Source organism: Equus caballus, chromosome 6, assembly GCF_041296265.1.
Source record: "Equus caballus isolate H_3958 breed thoroughbred chromosome 6, TB-T2T, whole genome shotgun sequence".
Lineage (NCBI taxonomy): Eukaryota > Metazoa > Chordata > Mammalia > Perissodactyla > Equidae > Equus > Equus caballus.
The window spans coordinates 18,092,347-18,109,504 of record NC_091689.1 but is presented as its reverse complement, the minus strand read 5'-3'; the positions used below and the strand labels follow the sequence as shown (position 1 = coordinate 18,109,504).

Here is a 17,158-nt window from a genome sequence, read left to right as displayed (position 1 = left end):
TTGTAGGCCTTGAATAATCTGAGCTGTCTCTGTGGGAGCAGAAATGTCATGTTTCAGTCCTTTCCCTGAAGCCATGAAAAGGCCTCTGTTATTACATACTTCCTTAAGTTGTTCCAGCAGGATCTCTCAAAGTTCAGCCCGCTTCTTAGGTTAGTTCTGCCCTTGTTCTTCTATATGTGGGTAGGATGCTGTTTCTAGGATCAGAAAATCTTTTTTCTTTCTCACTCTTTTTGTCTTAATCACTAGACCAAAACCTAGTTCTTAAACCGATCTCTATTTCTTCCAAAACCTTTTTTCTTCACATACTGAATTCTGAGGATTTTTTAAAGTTAGGAAACTTTCTTTCATAAGTTAACAAATACCCTGGCTCAAATTGGCCTAAATAATGAGAAGATGAGAGATAATGAGAGATCTTTCATAATGGAAAGTCTAGCAGTAGGACACAGGTGTCAGACTTGGTTGATTCAGTCGCCCAATGATGTCATCAGGCCCTTAGGTACTTTCCATCTTTATGCTCTGATGCCATCAGCGTTAACTTCACCCTAAGGCTGCTGGTCCCTCTCGTGGTCATAAGATGGTTACTAGCAGCAAATAGGTGACCTGCCGTCTTGTTTAAGAGCCACACAGAGAAAAAGACTGAATGGTTTTACACAAAAGCACCAGGCTTGTCTTTTCACTCTCTTAATGGTGTCTTTTGATGAACAAAAGTTCTCAATTTTAGGTAAGTCTAATTTATCAATGATTTCTTTTATAGTTAGTGTTTTGGGGTCTTGTATAAGAAATCTTTGCCTTCTTCAAGCCAAGAAGATATTATCCTACATAGTCTAGAAGATTTATTGCTTTACCTTTCATATTTAGGTCTATGAGTCACTTAAAATTAATTTTTGTGTGAGGTAGGATATTCAATTCCTCCAGCACCATTTAGTGAAAAGACCTTCCTTTCCCCACTGAAACGCATCAGTGTCTCTGCTGTAAATCTGGTGACCACGTGTGTGCGTCTGTTTCTGCACTTTCTAGTCTATGGATCTATATGCCTATCTTTGTGTCCATGTTGCATTGTCTTAATTACTAAAACTTTACATCAAGTTAAACATTGTTATTCTTTTTCAAGATTGTCTTGGCTAAGCTTGGTCTTTTGCATTTCCATTTATATTTTAGAATCAGTTAGTCAATTTTCACAAAAATCCTACTTGAGTTTTGGAAACCAACATTTTATTGAGCTCTCTCCACCCCTCGGAAATCTATTCCAGCAGATTTTCTTTTTGTTGTGGGCATTACAGACAGGGAGGTGTGATCAAGACTCTCCCAGTGCTTGCCATATGACCAACCCAGGAGAGGAGGACTCCTTCTCCGGGAAAGGCAACCATAAAGTGGGCTGGGGTCAGGAGCAGAGCAGGCCCTGCCAGTCTTGGGTCAAACAGTTAACTCATAACAACTCCAGAGAGATAATCAATTAATTTCTTTCACAAAAAACAAGAAAAAACTAGTATGACACCACAGTAGTATCCTAGCACTCAGAGTTTAAATATAAAAAAGGAATCACAAAACAATTAAAAAGACAACAAAACCAACAGGGCCACCTCCAGGTGGTCAATGGGGAAGGGCGGGTCCCATCCTCCGCGCTGACCGGCAGTGGGCGTCACTGGAGGAGGAGTCCCTGACTGAGCGGCAGCATCACAGGCAGCACCAGCTCCTTCCATGGTTGGGGGACACCCTAGTTTCTGAGAGTCAGGAAGCTCCCGAACCTTATGTTTTCCCTGAGGTTAGTGAGACTATCGATAAAACTTCTAAAAACACCTTTCACATCTGTCTGGTTGTAAGGGAAAGCCAAGCTGTACATGGCCATCTGGGGCAGCTGAGCAAGGTGAGCAGCATCCATGACAATTCTTTCTCGTCATGATGAAGGCCAGCTGCAGGGCAACGTCGTCGGGGTTGTCACTGTCGGGGGAGGACTCACGGTCAACGTAGTCCGTGAGATCGATCGTGCCAGGAACCTCCTCAGGTTCCAGAACATGCTCACACAGGAAGGTGTCCAAAAAGAGGTCCCTGGAGAGGGAGCCTGCTTGAGACATTTCTTCTCTTGCGTTGGTAGTGATGGTGGCAGCGTCTGTAGTACTCGAGCCAGGAATCATATTGTCTACCCTTACTTGAATTTTCTTGAAATTATATTGGATCTATAGATCAACTAGAGAGAATTTACATCTTAACAATATTTAGTCTTCAATCCAGAAACTTGGTATACCTTTCCATTTATTTAGGCTTTTAAAAAATTATCTCAGAAAATGCTTTGTAATTTTCAGTGTAGTATTCTTGCACATCTTTTGTTAGATTTATGTTTATTATTGACAGTTTTTGAAGCTTTTGAAAGTGGTATTGTTTTCTATTTTTATTTCAACTTATTTGTTACAAATATATAAAAATTTAATATGCAAAAATAAACTGTGTTTCTTTAAAGTTACCTTGCTAAATTACTAATTAATTCTAATAGTTTGTCTATAAATTATTTAAAATTTTCTACACAATCATCTGCAAATAATGGTAGTTCTATTTCTTTCTTTTTACATTATTTAAAAAATTTATTTTCCTTGCCTTATTGCATTGGCTAGGATTTCCACTAAATGTTAAATAGAAATGGTGACTGTAGACATCTTTGTCTAGCTTCAGATTGAGTGAGAAGTAGTTAATATTTCACCTTTAAGTATGATGTTAGGCATAATTGCTGGGTTTTTCTTGGTATACATTACTTAGAGTAAGAAAGTTACTTTCTATCCTTCATTTTTGGAGAGTTAAAAAAATAATGAACAGATGTTGAATTTTATCAAGTGCTTTTTCTGGATCTATTGAGATTATTATATGATTTTCTCCTTTGTCAATGTAGTGATATACATTCCTTGATTTTTAAATATTAAAGAATTCTTGTATTTTTAGAATAAGTCCCACTTAGTCAGGATGTGTTATTCTTTTTATCTGTTGCTGGATTTGGTTTTTAAATGTTCTGTTGGAGTTTCTCCATCTATGTCTATGAGAGATACTGACCTATAATTTTCATTTTTATAATGTCTTTTTTATTAGGATTTTGCTGCCCTCCTTTGGCAAGTGGGGGTGTGTTCTCTTTTTTTACTCACTGTAGATTGGTAATAATCCTTCCTTAAATGTATGTTTTGAAGAATTCACACGTGAAGTCATCTGGGCCTGGATTTTTTTTGTTTGCTTGTTTTCTTTTTTTGTTTGTTTGGGAAGGGCGTCTCAAAATCTTGATGTTTATTTACTTATTGCATTTTTCCCCCCTTAGGATGTTCGCAATAGTCCAGAACAAGGAGAAGATTTTCCACAAGAACTTTCTGTGTCACTTCAAGGAAAATCAGGTGGAAATGGCAAATGCAATAACAAAGCCATTTCCTTTCCTTGAGAGCCTCAGAGATCACGCCTTCATCACCAAAAAAATCTATAATGTACGTGAAGTTTATTATATCTCCTCATGGTAATTCAGCCCCATATTAATTTATGTCTGGCACCCTGGATTCAAAATTTAGTATATCAATAATGGGCTGATAGTCCTTTTGTGCATTTCACGGGAAGACTCTTTTAAGTTAATCATCCTGTAAGGTGGAGGGTAACATGGCAAGCAGACATCACTAAAGATATTTCTATTCTCGCTGAAGACTTTCTCTTCTGTGGCATGTGCTGGAGTGGGGGTAGATGGTAATGGTGATATGGCTGGATTGAAACGGATAGGTTTTGCAAATGGACGGCAATTTATACCACATAACAAAATAAAACAAAATTAAAATAATTAAGAGAACTGGGCAGTATTCCATTATAATATCCACTTACATCATATGACATCTCCAGAGAATCTGTGCTATTATAAATGCACTTTCTGCCTGCTGTTGTCTCCTACAAAGTGTGCAAATTTTGTTAGGTGGTTCTGGAGTCTCAGAATTCAAGTAAATGTGATTTATCTCATGGAGAAATAGAGGAGGAAGCCATCTCTCCACCGTGTAACTGTGCGGTTCCTTTGTGCACTTTACAGCGAGGGCACGACCATCTCCCTACTTCCTAGAGTTATTTCACGACTTCTCACACCTGGGGTTGGGCAGTAGCTGCTGTGCGGTCGACAGAATTGCTATAAGATCCATTCTTGAAAACGCCTGGCAAGATGAAAGCTCAAAAGTTAAGAGAAAGAGTTCCTTTGTTATTTTAAGCAGTTGATCAAATATTTAAGAAGCTCTAAAGTATGACATGAAAAATAGTAGTCTATGTACATTGAGAAAGTAGAATGAGTGTTCTATGCAATTAGGTCCTAGATGCTTGTTTAACTTTGCAACTATTATTTTATATACTTTTTCCATTGCACTTTCTAAAAGGATTCTCAAGAAGCCTGTAGAAACTTGGTTCCTGTAGAGAGAGTGGTATATCATGCACCCTGTCACCTTGAGAAGGCATTTGATAGGTGACTTCTACAGGCCCTGTGCAGCGGGATACATCTGAGGGAGTGTCCTGACTTAATTCAGGTTCACAGAAGCTTCAAAAATGGTAATCAATTCTCTCCTCCCTCTTGGGGTCCAGGTCTACTTCCCATTCATTCACTCAGTCATTCATTTAACAAGTATCTATGAAATACTTACCATGTCCCAGGCCCTGTGCTAGTCAGTGTGGGTGTAAGTAACAAAACCAATGTGTTCTCTGATCTCGTCACTGAAATGATCAGTCACACGACTACTCTGCCAGGGCCTACTTTGGGTTTAATTATGTCCTTTTTTCTTCTTCTGGAAATGTGTGATTTATCCTCTTTCACAGGTGCCTGATAAAGAGGAGGTGCTCCTGGACACGTTGTGACGTTTATTTTAAGGTGACCAGAGTGTCGTTGATTTCAATATACAACTTTATCTGAGACAGTTTGGCAAAAAATTAGCTCTCCAAATAAAGAAGAGAGAAGTCGTAAGAGCCCACTCAGCCTAGAAGGCTGAGCTGACTCCGCACACGATGGTCGGTTAGAGGCAGACTGGGCAGTTTCTGACGTCCTAAACTGAGGATAGGAATTTTATTTTCACAGTAACAGGGGAGTAAGTTCTTAAGCAAGGAAAAAAAATCAAAAGACACTAATATAAGGTATGGAGTGTATTGATTTGTGAAAATAGTACATTGATTAAAATAAGAGTAATCTAATTTCTATACTGATACCTGTGTTAGAGAAAGAAATAGAGAGAATCAAATACCTGGGCACAAATTTCAAGTCAATAATTTTTAAAGGCCTTATTGAGATATGATTCACATACTTTCAGTCAATATGTTTGTAACCAGGATGTCCCCAGGCCATGAGTAAGAAGAGAATGGCAGTTACCTCTCCTGCCCACATCTCAGGAGCTCTGAACCTCTCCACAGATTTTGAGGACTCCTCTCATTGAGCCCAGAGTCCACATCATACATGTTAGTTTCTGGGGCTCCCCATGCTGAGGTGACCTCACCTACACTCGCTGCTGTCCACCTGCCCCCGAGGGAGGTCGCAGTGGCTGCCTCCAGGACCGTGTTGTCCACAGGAGCTGCCAGTCAGTGACTCAAAGCCGAGAAGCTGGGGACTGTTGTCCAGGTGCGACACCTTCTCCTGCTGACTGCTTCCCACCTTCATCCCTCCACCCCATCCTAACCCAGCCCCTTATCGGAACGCCTGAGCACGGTCTCCTTCACCTTTTCAGGGCTTTCGGCCCTTTGTTCTCCTCGTGTCTTCCACCTGATCTTGCCTGGATTTGAAGACGTGCCCTGGGATGACAAAGCATCTGTGGTCCCCACAACCCTGTCCATCTCATCTCCCATGTGCATTGTCCCAGGAGGAGCTCCTGCCATCAGCCCTGGGGCAGCACGGGCCCCACCACCTCCCCTGGCATCTCCTCCTCCCTGGACTCCTCACAGAGACTCATCCTGGGCTTCTTGGTTTGTTTCATTCCTCCTACGTTTAATGGGTCATCCACATGTAGGTGCCCTGGGCTGGTGTCCTGGCCTCCCCTTGCTGGCAGCCTCCTGGTCCAGGTGTCTCTGGAGGTCCTCCAGGGCCGGAATATGCACTCCTTGCTTGTAGCTTCATAGAGTCCTTGCTTTGTTCCTGGGATCTGGGCCCCCCTGGGAGCTCTGTCCAGTTCCTTCTCCTGTCCTCTGGTTTGTTTCTTTGGGAATGGCTCATCTTCCAATTAAGCCCAACTCTCCCCTTGTTTAGCTGCATCTTTAAAACTGATAGACTTGCTCTTTTATACACATGGATCTCTCTACGATCTTCATTTTTCTCTGGAGGAAATACCTATTTCTTCCCCAAGGTTTGTACACTTCACAGACATTCCACCAAAGAATTTATATTGAGATAAGCTTTCACTCCTTTCTGATCATCTTCTTGGGTGATTAATTACTGTTTGTAACTTTCCCACTGCTCCACCATCCTCAAAACCCGAGAGGCCCATCACCTATAGGATTTCAGTGTTTCTTTGTTTGTTTGTTTTTCTCTTCGTTATCCTTGGAAAGGGTCAAGCAACACCAAGTCAGGAGCCACTGACATTCAGAGTGATCCAAGGGCCAGAAGTTCCCCACTGAAGTAGGTGGATTCATGCGGGGTCCAGATGTGTGATTATGAGGTGGCATCCCTGGTCACTTGCCTGAAACCTCTAATTAAATTTTCCCTCTGTTCAGTGATCTAAGACAAATATTTTTCCCAGGAAAGTGATAGAAAAGAGACATAAAAAATGCCCAGCACTTAGCCACGTTATGAATGAGGTAATTATGTAGGGATGAAAATTTTGTTTTCGGGTTACTAAGAGGAAAAGGAGGCAAAGGAACCAAGCTCTGGAAGGGAGACTGATGCTGGAGAAAGAATACCAGAGCAACATGGGACAGGTAGATGAGTGTTACTTTTTATTGATTCCAAAATAACCTGACTTAAAGTGGAATCCAAGACATTAGCAAGAGGAGGCAAAGAAAGACTTTCTTCCCAATAACCTGGTAGGTGGAATAAGAATCTAAGTGTGAATTGTGAGTTTCCATATGGAGACCTTCAGTGTGAAGCTGTGAACGGCTAGACCTATGGGCTCATGGTCAACATCAAAGAGGAGACTCTTGATGACGGTGGAAGAAGGGACTGATTTAAATGTGGGGGATGTTGTTCAAGAGCAGGAATAGTCAAGGAGAAAGGCAGTTATAGAGACGGAAGAGAGGAAGTGGTCAAGATGTGGAGAAGAGGATGTGGGCAATTTGAGAGAGAGAGGAAGAGGGAGGGAAATGACAGGCAAGAAAGGGGTAAGGGGCACAATAAAAACAACCATATTATTCACATCTCATTTGACTGAGCATTTACTCTGGCATTTGTGGGTCTAGTGCTCATGGCTGCCATTGGAGGGTAGTATCACTTATGTGCCCATTTTGTGGATAAGGAAGCTGAAGTCTAGAGACCATGTTTATAGCTGGCCTGAGGTCAGATAAGCAAGGATGACCCCAGGCATTCTGAATCCAAAGTCTGTGTTCCTTTTTTTAAAGGAGGTAAAATTCACATAACATAAAATTAACCATTTTAAAATATACAATTGAGTGATACTTAGTACATTTACGGTGCTGTATAACTATCACTTCTATTTGTTCCAAAACATTTCAATCACCTCAAAAGGAAGCCCCACACTCATTAAGCTATCACTTCTCATTCCCCTCTTCCCACTGCCAGGAGACATTGGTATAACTAAGAAGTGCATCTTTTAGTTTCTGTGGGTTGAGTCGGGGAAATCACAGAGAGACAGAGAGAACAGGAATGGATCCTGAGATAAGGGGTGGGGAAGACGTAGAGGAAGAGAGTTGGGAGGGAAAATAGAGATAGCAAGGACTGAGCTGGAGAACATCACCGGAAGAAGAGAGAAACAGAGACACTAGGTGACAGGAGAAGCCAGGGAGACAGAAGCCAACGGAGGCCAAGATGCAGAAATTTCTTCCTAGGATAGAAGCAGCACTGCCTGGAGATTGGACTCTGGTAGAAGATTGAGAAAGAGAGAGACAGAGAACGAGGTCTAACGAGATGGAAAGAGGCAGAGCAAAGCTTGGTTGGATTTCCGGTGGGGTTCTTGGAGCAGGAGGATTTCTTCACCAGGAGAAGTTCACTTTCGTTTCCAACCTCAAAGCTCAACATGGCCACACTTTAGTCTATTTCCTGGCCACTGCCTCTGGTCTCTCCTTTCCTTTTCTCTCTCTTCAATGCTGGGTAAATCCAAAGCTCTTGGAATGAAAAGGGGGAGAAGTCAGAAGAGTTGTGCAGCCCACTGCTGAACGGTGGACTAGGTAACTATGATTGAATGCCACATTTTAAATGACCAGTTACCTTGTTAGATCACTATGCGGAAGGAAGAGAGGCCAGCCTCTGGCTGCTTTCTAAGGTATGAGGGAGGCAAACTGAGACACAGGCGAAGCCTAGGGTACAAAATTTAAAGAGACTTTTACTTGCATGAACCTGAGAGTAAGTGCCTCCTTGAATTTGGCACCTTAGGCTTCTTGCTTTTCTCACCCTGGCCCTGCCCTGGAGGCAAGAGAGAAAGGAGAGCTGAACTCCTCAGTGGAGGAAGGTGACCAGGTGGAGAACATGAGGAGAATGAGTATAGAAGAGGTAGATAGATTGCCTGTCAAATAATGCGTTATAGGAACGAGCCTGGTTTTACCTAAGTATCCAGGAGACGTAAACATTTCCAGGTTGCAGGGTGTTGGCAGGGAGATAATTTTTATCCTACATACTTGCCAGAAGTTATCATAGGAACAAGCAAATAATGTGTGCGACTGTCATATTGGCAAGTAAGAGAGATAATTGTAGAAGACCCTTAGAAGGGAGAAGTCAGGGGGAAGGGGCTCTGAGGTATGGTCAAAGCCAGAAGAAGAGACCTGTAGCGATGGAGGGACACAACCTTTGAGACAAAGACAATGCATGGCAAGACAATGATTGGAAGTGCAGAGGCCAACGGGAGCCCTAGAGAAATAGAGAAGAAGGGGAGGAAGTGAGAGATTTGACAGAGAAGACATGAACTCGTGACTCAAAAAAGGGACAGTGAAAAAAATCATATGCAGAGAGAAGCATAGGGGGCAAAGTCAATACCAGGAAAAGAGTAAGTGGGACAGAGGCACAAAGAAACTGTGAAGATGGAGCGTTAAGTGAGAGTGAATGAGAAATTGGTAGAGGTTGCTGTGACGGGGAGAGAGGAGACACAGCGAGATATTCAGGATTTGAGGGGAGGGTCACTGGACAGAAGCTTCTGGGACAGGGGGTTGTCCCTGTTAACAGTGAGTTTTCGGGATAAAGCTTCCCCATTTTTCAGAGTGACATCTGTAAACTGTTCAGATTAAATAGGCCTCTCTCCAGCACCCATGTGTGGCTTCTGTCAACATCTGTAGCCAATTGATCCCAAGTGCACATGGCTAGACAAGATCTGTCTTCTCAGCTTATTCATCTAAGAGCCTGAAACACACCTCGCCTGGATGTCTTTCAGGAACCTCAAATTTAGCGCTTCCAAAACTAAGCTCATTTTCTTCTACCATGAAACCAGATCCTCCTCTTTCTCCTACTTTGCCTGGGTTCTCTCTAGAGTTATGGTGTCACTACTGTTCAGATTTTGTAAGCAAGAAGCTCAGGAGTCCTCCGGAGTCCTCCTCTCCCTCAACTCCCATACCCCACCAGGCACCCAGCCCGTTGACTTCACCTCAGCAGTAATTCCAAGCTGACAATGTTCCCATCGCTAGTGCCGTGATGCACCAGAATTAATCAGTACGGCTGGCTGAGCGAGTCTGTGATGGGATGACACTGCATGCGTCACAGTGGAGGTGACAGGCAGTGGCTCAGGGAGCGTGGAAGGATGCAGAAGAGGGAGACTGGTGCTCAGTGGAGGGAGCTTCTACTTAACGAAGGAAAGTTGGGGTGAAATGGAAAAATACTGTGAGACTTATGAGGAGATGTGTAGAGCAAGATAGCAAGAGGGGATAAGGAGACAGGCACATCAGGTCAGAGGAGGCAGAACAGAAAGCACTGGAGAGACACACGCAGAGGTTGAGAGAAGGAAAAAGAGGTAGAAGCCACAAGAAAGAGAAGCAGAGGCAGAGAAATGGGGAGAGATGGCTGGAAGGGGAAGAAGAGAGTGAGCAGTCAGAAAATGGAGAGCAAGATGAGCAAAGCTGGCCACTGTGGTCATCATTCCTCGCCTCAGCGTCCAGTGAGAGAGACCTGCAGGCCACAGGACTCTATGGGAAGACTGGGACCGTCTTGAGCAGGGACATTCCTGCCTAGAAATTATGCAAGCTGCCAGATCTTTCCTGGTGTCCCGTTATTGTGGGATTTCCTGCTGTGTTGGCTCCCTGGCCCCGGACCGAAACACCTAAGGGGTTTTGTTTCTTTGTGCAGTATCAGCAGTGAATCCAGTGAGGAGGAAGAGCCCCTGGAAGCCTTGATCTCAGATGAAGACGTGGGCCGGGTGCGGAGGGTGAGGACTGCCAGCCTCGGGCTGCAGAACTTCAGGCATCTGAATTCAGAGCTTCTGATTCCTAAGGCACTTTACTCTGAGTGCTCTCCACAGCCAACAGTCCTGTTAACCCTGGGAACCCATTCTTGCATTTACTTCATCCAGCCGTTTGGAAAATGTGGGAGGCTAGGTCCTATTCATAGAGTATGTGTGTTCATATATTGACATTAGAGTTGAAATAAGCTAACGTATTTCTGTTTTTCTTTTTTCTTTCACGTGTTCACGCCTAATGTGGTATAATAAAAAAATATGTATTTGGCCTTTGTCCCTAGTTCCTGGTACAGAGTTCCCAAAAACCAAAGATTTTCCTGAGTGATAAGAGCATCTTTTAAAAACCAACCAGGTGATTAGAGGATTAGACCTTTCAGCTCCTCCTCTCGACCTCTGGGGAAAAAAGAGGGGCAGAAAATTAAGTCCAATCACCAATGGCTAATGATTCAGTCAATGATGCCTACACAATGGAACCTCGATAAAACCCCCTAAACAGTAGAGTTTGGGAAGCTTCTGAGTTGACAAATACATTGAAGTGCTGGGAGGGTGGCGTGCTGGAGAGAGCATGGAAGGTCTGGGCCCCTTTACCTCCACCCCTCCCCTATGCATCTCTTCCATTCGCCTGTTCTCAAGTTGTATTCTTGAAAATAAGACTGTAATCATAAGTAGAGCACTTTCCTGAGTTCTCTGAGTCATTCTAGCAAATTATTGAACCAAGGGGTCATGGGAACCCTTGAATTTGAAGTTTGTCACGCAGAAGCATGGGTATCCTGGGAAGGAGTGGAGAGGGTTCTGATGCACACACGCATTCAGGGATTTGTCTTCCAGTGTTGCCCTGGGCAAGAAATAGAGGCAGAAGAAATGTGTAGAAGTTAGTGGGAAGGATAAGAAGTAGGAAATCAAGGTGTAGAAAAAGGCAGAGCAAGACGGCAGAACTGCCCATCCTGGGTGAATTTTCTCAGCCTCTGCTGATTGTGACTAAAGCAACATTAACCTCAGGAGTCGGTTAATTCCAAAAGCAGACTACAGTGCCAGGAGTGACATGATTTTCTCTGGTCTTTCCTAGTTTCTTTGCTAAGGAATTTCCTTGTCTGTTGGCTCCTTGGCCACACACTGAGGCTTCCAAGGGATCTGATTCTTTTGTACAGAGAGCAGCAATGACTGGAAAGGAGCTTCCCAAGAGAGCAGGAGGCTCTAGGTCACCACCTAGAATTATCAGCAGGAGGATCAAAGAGCTGACTTAAGAGCATTAAGGAGCAGGAGATTATATAGCTGGTAAAAAGGAAGGTCCAGCTAAGATTGCTAAATTAGGTAGACAGTTGGATAACTTTCCACAGAGGAATAAAACCATACCACTTTTGGGTTGACCTCTCCACCAGTCTATAAAGTTATAAGAATATATCAATTTCTGCAGCTCACCTCTAACCTTACCAGGCTAGCTGTTTGAACCTTTATCAATTGTAAATTGTTAATCAGATGTATTGTGATATTCTCCAAGAGCGGCAGATTAAGGTCAATCAGGCTGTTAAGAAAAACGAAATACGCTTGGCAACAAGGCAAAAGGATGACTGCATGATTTGTTTACTATTAATTAGGGCCCTGTCTTTGTGAGGTTATAGATTTAACATATTAACTTATAGATTTTTGTCCAGTCGGGGTGCAAAATATTTGTTTGGTAGAAAAGATCACCCCAAAGATTATGGTTTTATTGCCTTGCAGGATATTAACCAGTTTTGGCTCTAATTTGGGAAACTTGTTTCAGCCAGCATGCCTTTTTTGGCTAACTTTATAAAGCTCTGTTCCTGGACTTCTATGTGGGTGTGTTACACATCTTGAAATTAATAAGCAAATTCATTCATTTATTTAGAGAACATCAGAGGCAACTCTTTGAAAATAAATGTTGGAAAGGAAACTAGGAAGCTTCTAGCTCATCACCAAAAATTGGGCCGGGTAAGGCATGCAGTCCTGGGTTTGAGGATTCCAAGAGTCTGAGTTCAGAGCTACTCTTTCCTGATGACTTTTACTCTGAGCACCAAACACATGAAAATGAATCAGTGATACTAAAATCTCATTCTCTACATTTCTTTTACTGCATGTGCAAAGAGACAAGAAATCATTATAAATTCATATGTAACAGTATGAGCACTATTGATCAAATAGATGTGCTCAGGGGCTGGCCCGGTGGTGCAGCAGATAAGTTCGCGCGTTCTGCTTCTCAGCAGCCTGGGGTTCGCCGGTTCGAATCCCAGGTGTGGACATGGACCACCTGGCAAAAGTTATGCTGTGGTAGGCGTCCCACGTGTAAAGTAGAGGAAGATGGGCACGGATGTTAGCTCAGGGCCAGTCTTCCTCAGCAAAAAGAGGAGGATTGGCAGCAGTTAGCTCAGGGCTAATCTTCCTCAAAAATAAAATAAAATAAAATAAATAGATGTGCTCATATTCTGATGCTCTAGAAATATACTCATAAATGAAATATTTTTGATTACTTATTGTCATGCCTATTAATACTGAAATCCGTAGATTTTTGCACATCATTTATTAGATTTGTTCCGATATATTCTTTTAAAAAATTTTTAATGGCAAAATACACACATAAAATTTACCATGTTAACCATTTTTTAAATTTTCAGTTCAGTGGTATAAAATACATTCACAGTGTTATGCAACTGCCACTACCATCCTTCTCCGGAACACTTTTAACCTTGTAAAACTGAAACTCTACACCCATTAAGCAATAGCTTTCCATTCCCCCTCTCCCTCCTGCTCCTGGCGACCACCATTCTAATTTCTGTCTCTATGATTTTCATTACTCTTAGTATCTCACATAAGTGGAATCATAGAGTGTTTTTTTTTTTTTTTGAGGAAGATTAGCCCTGAGCTAACATCCACCACCAATCCTCCTCTTTTTGCTGAAGAAGATTGGTTCTGAGCTAACATCTGTGCCCATCTCCCTCTACTTTATATGTGGGACACCTGTCACAGCATAGCTTAACAAGCAGGGCGTAGGTCCTCACCCAGGATCCGAACCAGCGAACCCAGTGCCACCAAAACGGAGCGCACAAACTTAACTATGCCGCAGGGCAGGCTTAGCTATGCCGCAGGGCAGGCCCTGGGTGTCTGTCTTTTCGTGACTGGCTTATTTCACTTAGCATGTTGTCCTCAAGATTCATCCATGTGGTAGCGTATGTCAGAATTTCCCTCCTTTTTAAGACTGACTGATAAGGTGGGACTTACTGTCTTTCTCAATCGCATAGGAAATCTTCCAGCTTTCCATCATTAAATATGAAGTATGTTGTAGATATTTTATGGATGACCTTTAAATTAAGGACGCTTCCTTCTGTTCATAGTTTGCTAAGCTTTTTTAAAAATCATGAATATTGACTTTTATGAAATGTTTTTCTGAACCTATGGAAAGGATCAAATGGCTTTTCTCTTGTAATCTGTTAATGGGTTGCATTACAATAACTGATTTTTTTAAATGCTAAAACAATCTGCACTTCTAGAATAAACTCAGCTTGGTCATAAGAACTATACGTTTTAATATATCACTGGCTTTATTTTTAATCTTTGAGAGTTTTTCAACCATGTCCATAAGTGAGATCCTTTTTTAAAACACAAAGTTCTTGTTTTGCTGCTTGTCATGGTTTAGAATCATGATTATGCTGATCTCACAAAAAAGTCAGGCATTTTTCCTTCTGTTTCTATTCTCTGGAAGAGTATGGTAAAGTTTGGTGTAATTTCTTCCTTAAATGCTTGGTAAAATACACAAGTGAAGCCATCTGGGCCTGAAATTTTAATTGAAGAAAGGTTTTTAAATTATAGATTCAATTTCTTTTGTAGATATAGAACAATCAGATTTTCTACTTTCGCATGCATCTGTTTTGTAAGTTGTGTTTTTTCATCTAAATTTTCAAATTATTTGGCATAGAGTTGATCATAACATCCTGTTGATATATTTTAATATCTTTAGGATGTGTAAAAAAAATTTTTTTTTTATTCCTAATATTTGTTTTTGTTACTCCTATCTTTAAAAAAATGGTCTGACTTGGGGCTGGCCCCGTGGCCGAGTGGTTAAGTTTGCGTGCTCCGCTGCAGGCGGCCCAGTGCTTCGTTGGTTCGGATCCTGGGCGCGGACATGGCACTGCTCATCAAACCACGCTGAGGCAGCGTCCCACATGCCACAACTAGAAGAACCCACAACGAAGAATATACAACTATGCACCGGGGGGCTTTGGGGAGAAAAAGGAAAAAAAAAATGGTCTGACTTGTAAGGGGTTTGTTAACTTAACGAGTTTTTTCAAAGAACCAGCTTTTGGCTTTAACTTTATTGATCTCTCCTGAAAGCTTGTTTTCTATATCCTTAGTTTCTTTTCTCATCTTGACTTTTTTCTTTTATTTACTTTCTTAGAATTTATTTTGCACTTCTTTTTCTAATTTTTTGAGATAGATGCTTAGATCATTGATTTTAAGCTTTTCTTCTTTTCTAATGTACGCATTGACGGATACAATTTTTCCTTTTAAGTATTGCTTTAGGTGCATTCCATGAATTTTGATATGTGACATTTTTATTATAATTCAGGAAAAGTTTTTCTAAGTTCAATTGTGATTTCTTCTTTGATCCATGAGATATTTACAAGTTTATTTATTAATTTCCATTTAGATGGGAGATTTCCTTTTTGTTATTGACTTTTAGCTTAATTTTATTACTCTCAGAGAATATACTTGGTACTATTTTGGTCTTTTAAAATTTAAGACTTGCTTCATGGCCCCCCATTTGTCATTTTTACGTGTGTTCCATGTGTATGTGAAAAGAATGTATATCTACCAAGATCAAGTAGGATTTATCCCTGGGATACAAGGATGGTTCAACATATCCAAATAAATCAATATGGTATACCACATTAGTAGAATGAAAGATAAAAATCATACGGTCATCTCAATAGATGCAGAAACAGCATTTGACAAAATACAACATCCTTTCCTGATAAGAATGCTCAACAAAGCAGATATAGAAGGAACATGCCTCAACATAATAAAGACAATAGATGAGAAGCCCACAGTAAACATCATACTGAATGGTAACGTGTTGAAAGCTTTTCCTCTAAGATCAAGAACAAGACAAGGGTATCCACTCTCGCAGCTCCTATTCAACATAGTGCTGGATGTCCTAGCCAGAGCAATCAGGCAAAACAAACAAATAAACAAAAAGAAATAAAAACCATCCAAATTTGGAAGGAAGAAGTAAAATTGTATCTATTTGAAGAAGACATGATCTTATATATAGAAAATCCTATAAACAAAAAAATTGTTAAAACTAATAGGCAAATTCAGTAAACCTGCAAGATACAAAATCAACATAAAATAACAATGGAATGTCTGAAAAAGGAATAAAGAAAACAATCCCATTCACAACTTCATCAAAAACAATATAAATATTTAGGAATAAATTTAACCAAGGAGGTAAACAATGTACACTGAAAACTACAAGACTATGATGAAAGAAATTGAAGAAGACACAAACAAATGGAAAGCTATCCTGTATTCATGAATTGAAAAAATTAATATTCTTAAAATGTCCATACTACCCACACCCATCTGTAGATTCAATGCAATCCCTATCAATATCCCAATGGCATTTTTCACACAAATAGAAAAAACAGTCCTAAAATTTGTATGGAAATACAAAAGACCCTGAATAGCCAAAGCAATCCTGAGAAAGGAGGAGTCATCACACTTCCTAATTTCAAACTATACTACAAAGCTATAGTAATAAAAAAAAGTATGGTACTGGCATAAAAATAGACACACAGACTAATAAAACAGAATTAAGATCCCAGAAATAAACTGTCACATATACAGTGAACTAATATTTGACAAGAGAGCCAAAAATACTCAGTGGGGAAAAGATAGTCTCTCCAATTAATGGTGTCGACAAAATTGGATAATCACATGCAGAAGAATGAAATTGGATTCCTATCTTACACCACTCACAAAAATTAACTTGAAATAGATTAAAGACTTACATGTAAGACCTGAAACCATAAAATTCCCAGAAGAAAACATAGAGAAAAAGATCTTTGGTATTGGTCTTGGCAATGATTTTTTGAATATGACACCAAAAGCATAAGCAAGAAAAACAAAAATAAACCAGTGGGACTATATTAAACTAAAAAGCTTCTTCACAGAAAAAAAAATCAGCAAAATGAAGAGGCAATCTATGGAATGGGAGAAAATATTTCCAACCCACAAATCAGATAAGGAGTTAATATCTAAAATATATACAGAACTCATACACCTCAATAGCAAAAAAACAGTCCGATTAAGAAGTGGGCAGAGGAACTGAATGGACATTTTTCCAAAGAAGGCATACAAATGGCCAACAGTGCTCAACATCACTAATCGTAAGGGAAAGGCAAGTCAAAACCACAATGAGATATCACCTTGTACTGATAAAATGGCTACTGTCAAGAAGATGAGCTAAGTGTTGGTGAGGGTGCAGAGAAAAGGGAACACTTGTGCGCTGATAGTGGGAGTGCAAATTGGTGCAGCCACTGTGGAAAACAGTATGAAGCTTCCTCAAAAAAATAAAAGGAGAACTATCATGTGATCTAGCAATCCTACTTCTGGGTATATATCCAAAGGAAAGAAAA

General features: G+C 40.9%; 1 pseudogene; it reads right to left on the bottom strand.

Moving 5' to 3' along the window:
* Nucleotides 1-1,190: 1,190 nt before the first annotated feature.
* On the bottom strand, nt 1,191-2,265 carry LOC138924741 (bcl-2-interacting killer-like; annotated as a pseudogene).
* Between the last annotated feature and the right edge of the window lie 14,893 nt (nt 2,266-17,158).